Source organism: Odontesthes bonariensis, chromosome 5, assembly GCF_027942865.1.
Source record: "Odontesthes bonariensis isolate fOdoBon6 chromosome 5, fOdoBon6.hap1, whole genome shotgun sequence".
In the NCBI taxonomy this organism is placed as follows: domain Eukaryota; kingdom Metazoa; phylum Chordata; class Actinopteri; order Atheriniformes; family Atherinopsidae; genus Odontesthes; species Odontesthes bonariensis.
The window spans coordinates 27,366,103-27,379,499 of record NC_134510.1 but is presented as its reverse complement, the minus strand read 5'-3'; the positions used below and the strand labels follow the sequence as shown (position 1 = coordinate 27,379,499).

Sequence of the window (13,397 nt, the reverse complement as noted above, 5' to 3'; positions counted from 1 at the left end):
GAATTCAAACAGAATGTAGAGAGAAGCTTGAAGAGAGGGATGGAGGCGAGGAGGGGGAGGGGTGACACAGCCGAAGAGAGGAGGGAGAGAGGAAAAGGGGGAATGCGGTTAAAAAAGGGGGAGACAGGCAACAAAATGAAGTGAACCATTCAGATTTCATCCAAATCCATCAAACTGGACAGGCCTGTTGATGTCTCGTCTGAGGAGTGTGGAGTAGGGGTTAAGAAAAGCGGACGGAAGGAGGGATGGAGGGAAACAGGTGGGGCAGAGGCAGGGAGGTGGGCTGGACAGGGTGAGGGGGTGAGACACAAGGAAAAGAAGGGAGACAAACATAGTGAAAATGCTCTGAACATAACTAACCACTGTAGAGGATGAGATAGCAGAGGAGATGGAAGACATGAAAATGAGAAGTGAAAGAGAAAGGAGAGGGGAATATAAGAAGGAAGACACGAATGGACACTCACTCATTTCAGCGGGCTTTCCACAGGCAAGCACAATCCCTGCTCTGTGATCCCATCCTGGGGAAAGGCGCAGCGAGATCCTGGAGCTCCCTCCGCTGAATACCAATGGAGCTGCTATTATCAGCTTACACACACTGACTCACACACAACTGAGGAGGAGAGGCGCATATACACAGAGTCAAGTCTGGAGTAGTTGTTTAAATTAGAGGGAAAAAAACATTAATCATTCACGATGGAGGGATAACTGCAAAACAACCACAATAACTGTCCATTTTATCCTCTTGTGTTTCTCTTTCTTAATGAAAAAGCATCAGGGGAAGTGCTCAAGCCGGAGACGTTAACACAAACACGCTTGTACAAAGCCTGTACAAATACTTACTCTTCTATTCAAAATCCCAGCGAGTCCCAAAGCTGACTCTATTCTGGCTCACAGCTCCTCTGCTTCCAAGTGAGAGAAATGAGTTGTCCGCTATTTTCCTCTCCCTCCCCGTGGGTTCCTCACGGCAGTATTTGATGCAGAGATAAAAGAACATTAAAGCAGACTCTTCATCATCCCTTGTTTTTCCCTCATGCGCAGCATACATCCAGTTTTTGCGTCTCCATTTGTTGATTCAGGTCCAATCCATTCGCCAGCCCGTGGACTTTGCTGCGATTTGGCGACACGCGACAGCAAACTGCATTCACTTAGTCACCCTCTCCTCTGCCTCTCCCCATGCTCAATAGTATAGCCGTACCTCCTTGGCTCTCTCCAATCTAATCAGCTCTCCCTCCCTCCCTCACTCTCCCTCCACCCTCCCACTCCTTCTCCTCCCTCCCTCCTCCTTCCCAACACCCACTCCTTTACTCCCTCTGTCTCCCTCCAAGGTATTTTTCTCAAAGATGAATATCATCCTCTCCTCTCTCAGTCAGTTTTTCTGATAAGGCAAAAAACTGCCCATGAAGACGCACATGTGAAACAGACACACACATTGACATGTAAACACACAAAGAGAGGAGTGACAGGGTGAAAGAAAAAAATCACGGGGATGTGTTACATCCCTAGCCAGAGTAAACTAGCCTGACAGAGTTTGACATGGCTACATGCTCAGGGTGACAAAGACTATCACACCCCCGCACGACTCACCACATACCCTATGACACACGTCACACCCTGACACACACATAAACACAAATATACACGTGTACAAACATCACGCAGAACAATGAAGCACTCACTGACATCATTCCATCTATGTACACTCACAAGTTGAAGTTAACAAACAGATATACACGTTTGAGCTACTGAAGTATATCACTAATTAAGTTTGGCACCATTCTTAGGTATTCGTACTTTATTTCATTTACACTTTATCTATTTCGGTTTTACACTAAACAATTCTTCAACTTAACTGGCAGCACAGGAACCAGAAACCTTCTCGGTAATGGCCATCATCTTAAAGTAACAGCGTGTAATATTAAAAAGATCTCTGACATAAAAATATATTGACAAACTAATGTTTCAAGTAGAATCTAATGACCTTGTTATATCAATTTCGATCTCTTTATCAGCTTAAAATGAGCACGTAGGAGATGAGCACTGTTCAGAGGGGACAAAGAAAAAGACAGAGGAGGACTCAGTCACTTGACAAACTAGTTTCTGCACATTTGGGCAATAAAGGACTGTTGCAGCGTTACCCAGATAAACATTGCCAGTGAAGAACAAGTTTTGGAGTTGCTTGTTTTCCGGTCATTTAGCTTACAGATGTAGATGCAATTTGCTGGTATAGAACCGGTGCGCAACATGTGAGAAGGCTGCTGTCAAACTTGATTTTTACATGACAGTACTACTTTTTTTTTTCTTTTTGGGGGGCTTTTTATGCCTTTAATGGACAGGACAGTTGGAGAGAGACAGGAAGCAGGGGCCAGAGAGAGGGGGAAAACATTCAGCAAAGGGATGTCCAGTGCGGGACTCGAACCGGGAATAGCTGCAGTGAGGACTATAGCCTCTGTACATGGGGCGCCTGCTGTACCCACTACGCCACCGACCACCCCATGACAGTACTTCTAACACTGACTGGAGCGTGCCAACTTCTCAGTCCTGTGGAAGCCTGAGTATAAGTAATGTTAACAAATGCACAATGTTATTTCTATGAAGGGATAAAAAGCTATAAGACGTAAAAATGCATATGTGGAGGGAAAGAACTTACCCATTAAGGTCCTGGTTTGAAAAGATGTGTTGCTGTTGAATCTATAAATATGCTTTTTTGTATTAATGGTAATTATTGTCATTCGCATTCAGAGGATGGTTCTGGAGACAATGACATTGATGCTATACAGAAAAGAAATTAGCACTGAACCAATTTAGGAACCTACAATATCTTAAAGGCTCAGCAGAATAAACTGTGTTTTATTATCAAGCTGACTATATTTATGAAACAGTAATCTGCTCATCTTTAAAGATTTACTGTATAATGCTATGAAAAGTAGATCAAATTATGTAAATTTCAACCTGGGACACAATAAAGAGGCCGTTTACAAATTAATTCAAATATGGATGCAATGATGAGAACTGAAAACACAGTTGTTGTGGTTGTCTCCATTACTGTTTTTTACATTTTTAGATTAAAGATTTTAAAAGAAAAACAATTAAAAGAAAGCATATTTTAATTAAGTTTGACATAGTGAACGTTACTCACATGACTGACTACATGAACCGTCTGCTGTCTCCCTCTTAATAAGGGCTTTGTATGTACTTTAAGGACATTTTGCTGCTGATAACCAATGATTTACAAAAAAGGGACTTGCTGCCAGAACTGTTGCAAACATGAAATTTTAGTTAAAAAACAACTACATTATAAATAACCGCTTCTGTTCATTTTATGACAGTGTTATTTCAACACTGGTGTATTAGTGTATGTGACTGCCACATTTATGCTGCACATCCAACAAATAGCCTCGTCTAAGTTAATGGGCTCTCCTTTTTCACTTGGCTGAAAACCGAAATGTGCACACAGCAATGTTGTGCTGCTTGGCTTTGCAATCAAATCCAGGATGTTAATGTGAATAGATGTTCGTTGAAAAAAAAAAACGGTCGGTCAACGATTAGAGGTTAAGCTCTCAAAGGGAAACAGTTGCTGAAATTAAATCATAACAGAGGAGGCACAAATAGTGGAAAATGCTCTAGATAATATATTGTGATCGCAGTCATCTAAAATAACGGGAATAAATATTTGAAATAGACCTATTTGTAATGATTCTTTATTTGTGGCACCTCAGCTCTTACTAATGGGAAAGACTGTAATATTTCCACTGCTGGGTGTACACATATAACACGCATTCATTGCTGGAAATCCTTCCTCCTCTCACCAGAGCATCCTGACACTTCATGTAGGACACCCTTGAAAGGAGCTGACACCCTTCGCACTATTTATGTTCAGTCATATAAGGCAGAGCTCTACAACAGCATGAGCCCACTGCAAACAGACAGCAGTCTCCAGAGAAGCGGCTCCAACTATATGATGTCACTGCCTAACTCCAATATCCCGCTTCTATCACACTGTCGCCTCACGCACTTCCCCCCTAACAAGACTGGGACGCCAGCCTATGATGCCTCTGCTCCTCTCTGTTCGGTCTAAGTAGCGTTTTCAATATAGATCTTTTCCTTAACCTTACAACCCCAGTGCTCTCTAAGCATTTCATGTCCTCCAAAGCTATTAAACTATCCACAGTGTGTTGAGTCATTGATTTTGTCACTCTGTGCATGAGGTGGCTCTTTAATTGGTAGTGTCAACACTGTGTTCCCTTAGAGAGACGTTTCTAAATTATGCTTTCAAAGACTTTAAAAGAGGTTTTCATTTTTCATTTGTGCGCTTTTATACGAATGATCAAAATCACACAAAATCAGCAACAAAATCTCTTTCTAATTAACCCAAATTGCCAAAGTCCTACCAAAATAAATACGTTACTGTATTTAGAATGTGACTGCAAAGTGGTGTACTGTTTAGTTCAAACCTATTTGTGTCCCACATATTAACTTCCAGTTTCAGCCGTTGAATAGATCAGCTCTGGTCTGTCCACTAAGCTGTCCCCTAATCAAACAAGGAAACATATATAGTAAGTGACAATGCTGAGCTGTCTCCTCTGCTTTGCTTTCAAACAGCCTCCACCCCACCCCCACACTATTCATCATCATGTTTTCACCTATTCACTTTGTATCTCATGAAATAACATGCATCTCAAGATGTCTTTGTCCAGTGGGCGGACAGTGCTGGATCACCTATTACTCACCCATGCTTGAGCCTTTAAGACTTCAGCCATGTCACGCAAGAGGTTCCGTAAGGTCACGGCATCCTTTTATTTCCCATGTGTGTGTCTGTGGGGACATTTGGATTACGAGTGTTGTGCCTCTGCCCAACTTGCAAATTTGAAATTTCTTTTTTAGACTGTGTATGTGGGGTAAGTGTGTGTGTATTGAGGGGTTTGAGCGCTGCATTCGCAGCGTTACCCCTGGCTCTGACCCAGAGCTGCAGCTTTCTAGAAGTCAGGAGGAGTCTCGGTGTGCTGTCTCTCCCATTCCATCATACACACAGACACACGCCCCGCAGTCCAAGTGTGTGCGTTTGTTGGCAGTCTAATTCAGCCATAGTCTAATTTACCCCACTTCTGCCTTCATAGCACTCCTGGGTGATACTGAATCAGATATGCAGGACTGATGGCCTGCATGTCCTACCAAAGGGTTTTAAGAGTGCACTTCTTAATATTAAATAATCCAACAAACATAAATGCAATGAGTACATTTACCTTAATATTAATGATGGTTTAGGCCTCAGTGCATCCGCTGAAAATCTGCTGTCACTCTTTGTTTCAACCTAGCTCCACTCTCTAAATATGCATTCAACAGCTGTCTCTCTCATCTCCATCCCACACCACTTCGCTCTTGACAAATTGATGTGAAGCGCTTTTACATAACAACTATGTAACATACACACACATGCATACATGCACTCGAAACACCATCCACAGCACAAATGTAAAACTCACTCAACCACTGCACGTACGCCTCGGTTCAGGAGTTAGAAGCATTGTGTCTGCACATTTTAATATGTGTGTTTCCTTAATTTTCTCTTTTTAGAGCATAAATGTGGCACCCATGTTAACTACTGCTTGGTAAGCATGCAAAAAAGGGGAGGAAAAGGGAGAAGAAGACGGGGGGGGGGGGGTTGAATTGACATTCTGCCCGAGCACTGCGCTCTGCTCGTGGAATAATGATTAGCTCCTCAGTATTCTAGTCACATATTTTTCACTATCAATGAGAGAGGGAGGAAGGAGCAACCGTGAGGGAGGGGACAGAGGGGAGGAGACACGCAGAGGAAGGAGGGGGACCGAAGGGTGAGGGACGATGAGGGCGGTGGGTGTCATGCAAGCAGAAACAAGGTGGACAAGAGACTAACGAATGAGAAAAGTGAGAGGTAATGGAGGACAGAGCCGAGTGGTACTGTGTATAAGACGACTTAAGCAGCTGCTGCAGGATGTTCTCACACACAGATGTAAAACAAGCGCAACAGTAAGAAAAATTCAAATACCAAAAATCTGCTGCAAATGGTGCATGCGCACAAACACTCGTGTGCACCCTTGCCTCCACATACACACATAAATACAAAGCTACACGCATGGAGCCTACTTTGTCAAAGTCACGGCAGGTACAGCCACCTCAGCAAAGAGGGAAACAGAGGCTGCGTCGCCGGGGGAAGGAGAGGAAGAGGCAGAACAGGGGAGCGATGGCGAAAAAAGTGAGAAAGGAGAAAAATAAGAGAAGGACAGGATGTGGAGAGCATGCATGTGCAGGCATTAAATATATCATCACAAGGCATAGAGAATGATAAATGTACACTATTACTTAAATAGGTCAATCATGCATTAATAAGTACGATATGATAATAAATCGGGGAAGTCAGCTGTAGCACACTGAGTAAGTTTGCATAAGTGCGCTCGTTTAGTCATACACAAAGAACTACATGATGTTTCCACCCGCCCTCTAACTCACACTTTATTTTTCCAGATAAGTGAAATGTTTATTCAGTTAAAATGAAAAATCCTAAACGATAATGCACTACATGAGACGGGGTAATTTACTGTAATGGATTACAGTCAGCAGCAGATAAAGCAAATGTTGATGCTTTGATTTTTAACTGCAAACAAGATTTGTGTGGATCCAGCATTAAGCCAAGAAGAGTGCAGCTCAAATTTCATCATGTTGCAGTTGTAGTAACATAATTACCCTAACGTCTCCTGGGCTGCTCGAGCAAATAAGAAAGGAATAAGAGTATCGTAAAGCAGCTTCGGTAAATATCAAGGGATGCATAATTTTGACAAATATAAAACAAACCTCAGGCAGAGGTCACCAGTGTCATTTGAAAATCTGTATTTCATGGTGGTGTGTCTACAAATGTGACTTAATAAAACTCGTCTGTCTACCTACATAAAAGAGTAGTTTTCTTGCAGGGATGTATTGTGCAGCTCTGCACATACATCACTTTGACCTTAATGTGATTTATGATATTTCCTTCCCCAGTAAAATTACTAGTGCATGTGATATATTCACTGGTAAATTGTTTGACCTTTAATGGTCACATACTGGCTTTGTTGAGATATATGTCAACCGTCATACATGTCATACATATTCGTTATTTTAGTGTCTTCAGTTCTTAGTTTAAAGGCTGAACGTAGTCAGGCTATAACATCTAGCTGAGATGCAATTTGCATGAATTCATCCAGGCAAATTATATTAGTGTGGTATATAAGTGCAGCATTTACTCTATTAGGAATACTCATAAAGTACATCAGAGGACATATGTCAATAAAAAGACTGTATAAATATACACCGTAAATTTAAATAAAATTGCTCCATGAATAAATTGCTAATCCCTATCTGTGGACAGAATTTCTTGTTATGTGAACAAGGAAACAAAGCTATGCCTGGCATCTGTAACTTGCCAAGATGTTAATTAAAATGCCATCAGCAAAGCATGACTTTAATATTCCTCTAAACACACAGTGTTTAGGTCTGTACAGCGATTAGATGTGAATTAAATGTAGGGTTGTATTTTATCAGACATCTGAATATATGCAATAATACACTTAAGTATCTGTGAAATCAAATGTGGGGTCCTATGTATAAAATACTGAGCAGCTCTCATAAAGAAAAAGGATGTAGTCACCTCTGAAATGTATGCATGCCAAGAAATATGCACATGTATAAAACCAGGCACACTACTGATCCTGTGCACCTCTCCTTTAGAAATCCCAGTGAACATACAATTGATCACACATGCTTGAGCTACTAACCCTGCCTTGGTTTCTCCCAAAAGCCACTATGCTAAGTACAATAACACACCCTTCCTGTCATAGACTGGCCAATCAACCGATGGCAAATTCTTCTGTGAAAGAAAAACTTCACAGAGTCTGAGATTAAAGTGCCAATCACAGAGGCAGAAAATAGAAAAGAAAAATAAATTGGGTTGTTTATCCTTTGTGGAGTCCTGCTGTGTCCTGAGCCCCAACTGTGCAGGGTCCGCACAAACGCTGGAGTCACAACAAAAAAAAAAAAAAAAAAAAAAATCAGAAATTCTACTTCAAAGACGTGCGCAACAAGTCACGCTGCATTTGTTTTTTTTTTTACACACCAACTGATGCCTGGAAATCGGCATAGCAGCCTTTTGTATGTGTGCACGGTTCATAAATGAGGCCATTTGACATCACCAATGCACCAGGATCTGCCCCAGACTTGGCAATAAAGTAGGTAAGCATACTTAAGAGTTGGTGATTTCCTGGTGAACTAACCAAAGAGGTTTGTGACTCATCCTGAAATAAAGGCTTGTACTAATTTTACATCGCATTAAATGCATTTAAATTTGAGTATGGTGGGCAATGTCTGATCAGACCACTTGAACTGACCAATCAGAGTAGGCTGGGAGTGGGTTGGGTTCCTTCCTGATCCCCTCAGCGACTTTGATTTCTGAGTAATAATCAGTATTGTACAACATTGTGACAAGCCAGGCATGATAAGCTTTTTGGCACCTATTTATAGTCCAGGTTACTGCGATGTTTTTGCATTTTATAGAAAACAAAAACAGGTGGAACAACACTCCATTCGGGGTGTATTTTAAAAGAGGATTAGATGTTAGCTCATTGAGGCGACCTTGGAGGAACAATAACAAGTCTGCTCAGCTAGTGAAACTTGTACAGAAAGTGACTTACCCTTTGAAGTTGGCTTCAAAAATATGTTCGTATTAAGTTTATTAATGATGTGGGCGCTAATTATTCTTGCTAATTCATACTTTTTTCATCATGACTCAATATAACTTTCCACTCTTTCACTGATTTGTCCAAATGCACAGCACTGAACGACAGTTATTCCAGATTAGTTGGTAGCTTTGTGTGCATCCTCATCCTCAGCATTTAAGTGTTTTTCTCAAAGAAGTTTAGCAGCAGCAAATCTTTGTTCTGCGTTTCCCTTTAGTTTGATGTCATCCCCTGTGTTTCCTGATGTGTACCTTTGTCCTCATGTCCTATGTGCTGCCTTGTCTTTGTCAGTTTGTTTGCGTCCGTGTTTTGTGTCTCAGCTACTTACTGTTTTAAAGTGCTCTTCCTAGTGTGTCTTTAGTTGTTTAACTGCGGGTCTTTATTACCCCCCCCCCCCCCCCCCTCCATTTTTAATTATCTCATTAGTTTCACCTGTGCCTTGTTTCCTAATTAGTCCTGGGTGTATTTACAGTTTTGCCTTTGTTCCTTGTCAGTACAACTGTGATCCTTGTCTGCTGCATGCCAGCTTTGTTTTCTGCTTTTTTAATTTGTTTTTCAGCTTGTTTATTTATTAATTCTTAATTTGAGAGGACTTTTTTTTCTCGACTTCACAGGCACCCTTTGTTAGATTTCTCTTTGCAATTTGAACTAGTCTTAATTCATTAATTTTTATTTTTTTTTGGCTCCCTGTATGTAGGCTATGCCTCAGCTTTGTTCGGTATTTAGGTGCCCTCAGCATCTGAGCTACTGTCAGGTTCAGTGGTTTCTTTCCTGTAGTGGTTCTGTAAACCATCAAAAACCTGGTGCTGGCAGTGATATATGGTATGTAAAGACAGGGTGGCAGAGTTGGAGCCAAAACAAAAGTGTGGAAGCACTCGAAAGTTTTAGAGTCGTGGGACAGCCAACTTATATTAGAATATTATGGACTAAACTACCGTGTTGACAAGACATATTAAGATAGTTCAGTTGTGAAGGATTTCAACATGCAAACTCAAAGTTAAAGTCAAGAGTTTGCAGCGCTAGTATGAATGTTATCACAAGTCGAAATAAAAGTGTCAAATAAATTTATTTAAAAATGGCTAACATAGTCAAATACAATGACGAATGTGTAGCTGAAGCATTTTGCAAATGTGACGGGATACTAAATAGGAAATAAAGCGTAAACATGTATTTATTTTAAATGTACGTACCACCGTTTACAAAAAAAAACGCTGGCTAATATTTAGCAATCAAGCTAACTCAGCGTTCGGAGTGAGCGCAGACGCAAGGACTCATGGGAAATTGAGCCTTATCCGTTAGTCAGTAATTAATATTTACTCATTAATGACGCATTTGTACATTCTGCGAGAGGACGTTGTCTTACACGGTAAATTGGAGTTGGCACCATAACTCTGGGGGGTTCCCCTCTGTTCTAATGCACGGGTTGGTTGACACTAGCGGTCTGTCTACTACTGTACCTGGATTGTCATTTGATCTACACATCATTCGCCATTCATTGTTTGTTCAACCAATTAAAGCGGCAAAGTAATAGAACAATAAATATAATACTTAGTCATAAATGCAAACAAAACTGCAAAGTAGGTGGTTATGTCTCAAATGACTAAAAATATTTGTAAATGATGTTATTCAAACATTGTTCAAAAGTTGGCATCTGCCCACTGCTGTAGCAGCTAAAATCTCTGCGTTAACCACAGTTAAAAGTTCTCCAAATGTTATTGGCTTTAAAAGACACTCTCGTGACTAACTTCTCACAATAAATATAAATATGCACTTGGTCTCTGCTGTGTCTTACCTGGTGATGAAAGCCAAACACAGAGCTCCCGGAGTCCTCCACCTGCTGGGGACTTTGTGATGTCAGCGAGTTTACCGCTGTGAGAGCTGAAAGCTACATATACATCCTTTTCAGAGGGTCACTTGGGTATTTTTAGTGTTTATGGTTGTTAAAGAGGTGAGAATCAAAGAGGTGCCTAAAGTGGTGGGATCCATTCACAGTTTAGGAATCTGATGGTTATTTTAAGGTCCATGCAGCTACAAAACTGCACATTTATTCTGACTTTACAAACAGATCAAACTGTCTCATCTCATCTCTGTGTTTTAACAGCTGAAACATGCCATGAATAATGTAACATCTAGCACATAATGCAACTGCTGTGTACATGCATGACAGTATGTCACTCCCTGTTAAAACAGGCGCTACATATAAAAACCTACCCAGTGATGGCAATTTATTAAAGCTGTGTCTCATTTCCACCTTTCTGCAGACCTTCTCAAACACGAGCAGCGGTTGGGTGTGAAAATATTTTAATGCTGACACAATCTTTTGCAATTTTAGCAGTTTGCCAACTTTCAGTTATATAAATATGGGCTTAAAGCGCACACTCTCAGCTTTGAGGGTGTTCACATCTAAATTTGAGGGAGAATTTAGGAATTGCGGCTGTTTGACATCTAGAATCCTCTTTTAAAAGGAGCTAAAATGCACTTTGGTTAATTAAAATAACCACATATAGTGTTAATCTTTTAATTCTTTGGGGCACCTGTGAACATCGCCAAAAAACGGGTTTCCATCTTTGCGGCGCTTTGTCAGGCCTTTCCTGCAGCTGTCTGACATTTGTTTTTGTTCGTTTGTTGGCCTTTCTTGCTCGTCTTTAAGAGTGGAAACGCTGCTCCACACAGACAAATCGGGTAATTAACTCTTGACTTTAAAAACTCCCGAGTTGCTTTCACTGTATGTTTTTAGTCATTGTCCATCTGCACTTCGAAGTTCAATCCAATCAACATTGCTGCGTTTGGCTGAATCTTAGCAGTCAGGATATCTGTTTACGCTCCGATTCATCCAGCTGCTCGGGCTTTCTGTCACAACATGAATGAAAGATAATGCTTTGCATTATCGGCTGCTCAAAGTCTTCCCCATACTCTTTACTTCCCATCATTCTCCCAGAACTCAACTGCAATTTTGTTATTATTTACCAAAGTGTAACCTGGCCATTTCTTAAGGTTTGCGATTGGTTTACACCTACACTCTGTATTTGCTTCTATTCATGACAGTCTTGGATAAGGATATGCTTTTTCTAATGGGGAATGTTCTTCTCTTTATGTTGTTGTAAAGCAGTTTTTTTCTTTTCATTTCCACAAAATAGATCCAGCAATCATCCACCACCTTTCTGCTGGAGCCTCCATAGCTTCTAATGCTGGAGAACTTACCAGTGTGTCTTTCTGACGCACTTGTTTAGCTGTCGCTGCCACAGGATGTCCTGTCTCACCAACACGGAGCTCTTTGAATTTATAGCGTATGTTTCCAAATAGCTACACTTAAAGTTAAACTCCAGCGCTTTTGCCTGCTTAACTGATTTAGAAATAAAGTGGGAACAGCCCACGATGGTCCGCGAAACGGCTTTTAAATCAGTGGCTCCTAAAACAGAAAGTTCAAACATTTCATTATGATTACACTTGTTCTTCAATTTGGATGTGAATACCAAATCAAATTAATTTACAACCATCAAGAACTCTTGGGTGTAACTGTATAAACAGATCAAATTAAATGAATTGTGTCAGTAGCAAAAGATGCCAGTTCTCCTGTGTTTATACGGACAATAAATGCTCCATTTTTATTATGGTCAATGTTGCTATCATTATAGTATCCAATACTTTTACATTATGATTTAATTGCATTACCTTTATAGCAAGTTATGAATAAGCTCAAATAAAATAAAATGTCCATAACCATCAGGTTCTTTATGCAGCATTTTACAGTTTGAATATGCATTTCAAGTCTCATTGAACCAGTAAATGAAACCTTTGACATCAGTAAGCTTTTGTCGTCACTATTTACAGGCAAACTGGATTATGTTTAAAATCTGTTCATCAAAATCCCTCAGAACACTATTTCAGAGCTAAGGATTTAACACAGATAAGGATCTGTCCTCTGTGCATCAAAAGGACATTAATATTGCAGACAGACCGCTCTGATGATTTCATCGCAGCCTAAACACACGTGTGTTTGTGTTGCTTTCTGCTTCAACGTTAGGCAGCAGGTATGATGAGAGGCATTCAACCAGAATATCATCTTGAAAGTTTTGCTTGGAGGGCTAAAAAAAAAAAAAAAAAGACAAAAAACCAAGCATTTATTGACTGGCTGCTTGTTGACTCTCTCTGAAAAGCAATGAAAAGCAGCTGAATTCTTGGCATGGACTTCTTTTTGCTCCTCGGGAGCCCTCCATTTCCCCGATATGCTTCTCACTCTGCAGAAATGCTGCCATTTTCCCATTTCAGTTACCCGCACAATCATCAGCATTTCTGCCTCCATGACATGAAAACAAACTAAGACTGAGTACCTCTGCGTGTGTGTGGTTTCAAACCCTCCTGTCAGCAATCACTGGGTGGGAGACAGCCATAAACAGAGTTTCAGAAGCCTATAATGGCCCAATGCAGCGCTGGCAAAACTTATATCACATTATGCCTCTTCACATTCAGACACAAATGGGGTCATTATTTTTGATAACTATACAGCAAGTGCTGGATAATTTCATTACATTACTTGCCACTGCATAATGCTGTATTTGAGTTAAATCATCATAAATCTCAGCGGATCCGTTATTATTGTACTTGATTACAGCACGAAACCAATCGATAACATAACGTGCAACAAATTATCGGAAC

At 40.6% G+C, this 13,397-nt stretch overlaps 1 protein-coding gene across 5 annotated transcripts in view; it reads right to left on the bottom strand.

Moving 5' to 3' along the window:
• grik5 (glutamate receptor, ionotropic, kainate 5) overlaps positions 1–1,186 on the bottom strand; it is a 98,575-nt gene extending 97,389 nt beyond the window's left edge. For 4 of the 5 annotated variants that reach the window (XM_075465910.1, XM_075465913.1, XM_075465912.1 and 1 more), the window contains exons 1-2: positions 841–1,186; positions 465–610 (exon numbers count right to left, since the gene is read on the bottom strand). The gene's annotated coding sequence lies outside the window, so the exon portion shown is untranslated. The remainder of the gene's footprint in view (positions 1–464; positions 611–840) is intronic. The other variant, XM_075465911.1, reaches the window with a different exon arrangement.
• Between the last annotated feature and the right edge of the window lie 12,211 nt (positions 1,187–13,397).